The 2,528-nt window shown below is 43.8% G+C and overlaps 1 protein-coding gene across 1 annotated transcript in view; it reads right to left on the bottom strand.

The window, feature by feature from the left end:
- The window catches only part of LOC102853620 (chromosome unknown open reading frame, human C18orf42), a 101,876-nt gene that overhangs the window by 70,184 nt on the left and 29,164 nt on the right, over positions 1–2,528 (bottom strand). The window lies entirely within an intron of this gene.

The following is a 2,528-nucleotide window of genomic DNA, read 5'->3' on the forward strand; positions in this document are numbered from 1 at the left end:
GGAAGATCTATCAATAATCTGCATTATGCAGATGATACAACCCTGCTTGCTGAAACTGAGGAGGACCTGAAGCGCTTGCTGCAGAGGGTCAAGGACTGTAGCCTCCAATATGGATTGAGGCTCAATGTCAAGAAGACAAAGATTCTCACCACTGGACCAATAGGCAGCATCAGGACAGATGGTGAAGAGATTGAGATCGTTCACAGCTTTAGTTTGCTTTGCTCCACAGTCAACACTCTTGGCACCAGTAGCCAGGAAATTAAAAGGTGTATTGCCATGGGAAAATCTGCTGTTATGGACCTCTCCAAAGTACTGAACAGCAACAGTGTGTCTCTGGAGACTAAGGTCTGCCTGATACAGGCCATGGTTTTTGCAATCACTTGATATGCATCAGAGAGTTGGACAATGACTAGGGAGGATAGAAGGAGATAGAAGCCTTTGAGCTGTGGTGCTGGAGAAGAGTATTGAATGTTCCATGGACTGCCAAGAAAACAAATAGATTCATCCTAGAGAGCGTTAAACCAGGCTACTCCTTGGAGGCAAGGATCCTGGGGCTTTGTCTGACATACTTTGGACATGTTGTAAGGAGAGACAGGTCCTTGGAGAGGGACGTCATTCTTGGTAGGGTAGACGGACAGCACAGGAGGGGAAGACCCTCTATGAGGTGGATGGGTGTGTCCGGTGTAATGCGATTGGCACAGGATAGAGCAGGGTTTAGGGCTGTTGTACATAGGGTCGCTATGAGTCGCAAATGACTCAACGGCACATAACAACAACAATGTATATATATGTGTATATATGTATATACATATGTATACGTGCATATATATGTATATGTAATATATTTGTTTGTTGCATATTGTAGAGTTGGAACCGACTCATAGCTGACTCCCTAGCAGGTTTCAGATGCAGTTAATCACATGGGAGGAGATGATAAAGCTTCACCTCACATACTTTGGACCTGTTGTTAGGAGAGGTTATTCCTTGAAGAGGGATATCATGCTTGGAAAGGCGGATGGTCAGCAAAAGGGAAGAAGAAACTTTATCAGATGGTTTGACAAAATGACTACAGCAATAGGCTCGTATGTGTCAGAGATTGTGAGGATGGCACAGGACAGGACAGGGCTCAGATCTATTGATCAGAGGGTGTTGTACTTGACTTGATGGCACCTAACAACAGTAAAAATTGTCAGGAGCTGTGCTGCCATCCCAAAGGCATGTGGTCCTTATCCACCAGACAAATGTTTAATCTCCTCCTGAGCAATGCTTCTGAAAACCCTCTGGACTGTCAGCTATGAATCTGTTCCAACTCAACAGGACAAAACAACAAAAAATAATACATGCTTTACTTACTTATCCACATCTAAAATTATTTTAAATTGAATTATTGTCAGGCCAGACCCAAGGTCAAAGGGAGAACAAAAGGTTCAAGGAATATCAACATGTCAGCAAAGGGAGTGAACAGCCTCAACTACCATGGAGTGCCTTTCTCTTCCCTTACTAGAAGACCACCCACCTGGCTAAACCGCAGTGGAACATCCCTTCCCTCCCTAAAGACCCTCACTAAAAAACCTGCCCTAACCCACTTTAGGGCATGGCATTCCCCTGGTCCCTCTGCCTGTTTCTCTCTCTGCAGACAAAGGAATCCTGCTCGGCAGATCCCCTAATAAAGCTTCTTTAGCTTCGTTTCTTTCTCTGGTCCCTTCCTTGAGTCCTTGGCCTTATGTCCACTGCAAAGATCTAACAATTATATGGCAAAAATGGATACCTTAATCTTAAAGCAAAAGCGATTTAATAATATAGTGGCCTCAATGATTTTCTTTTGTGCTTGAAATCTATAATTATATGAGTGCCCCAACAGAGAGCCAAAAAAACTTTTCCTATTTCTCTGTTTGACCTAGATTGCTATCTGAAGTAATATCAAAATTATAGGCTCCATAATGCTATGAGTAATCCCTTAGCACATGCGTAGGCAGTAGCTGTTGATTTACTCCTTCTTTGACAATGTAAGACCGTGCATGCAAAAAAACCCAAACAAAAAAAACCCAAAAACCCGTCAATGGAGAGTCTTAATGTCCTTGAGATCCCCCGAGTAGACCTGGATTAATGCTGTTGACTCTGTGCTCTGGCTGTCTGTGTCTATACTTGAGAAATGGCTAACTTTACTCGGTAGCCTTATGACTACAATAAGAATCACCTGCCTAAGGACATAAAGCCTCCCTTAGTTGCTTGGGGCTAAGGTAACAAAATAATAGAGTGGCTGGCTTTAAGGAACAGAAATTTATTATCTCACAATGGAGGTGAGGGACTCCATTTTGTAACCAATATGTCATTTTAGAATGTATACGCCTCTAGAGCAGTAAACTGAAAGCGGTGGGGGAAGGGGGAAAAGAGCCCCCCACCCAAACATCAGCCAATCCTGTATCACCCTGTTTTCACGCCCTTCCTTTGAACCAGCCAATCCTGTATCGCCCTGTTTTCGCGGGCTTTCCCCTTTAAATAGGCGGGACAGCCCAGAATCGGGGCTG

Source organism: Elephantulus edwardii, unplaced genomic scaffold (genome assembly GCF_000299155.1).
Source record: "Elephantulus edwardii isolate Elephantulus edwardi_28Jun2011 unplaced genomic scaffold, EleEdw1.0 scaffold00097, whole genome shotgun sequence".
NCBI lineage: Eukaryota > Metazoa > Chordata > Mammalia > Macroscelidea > Macroscelididae > Elephantulus > Elephantulus edwardii.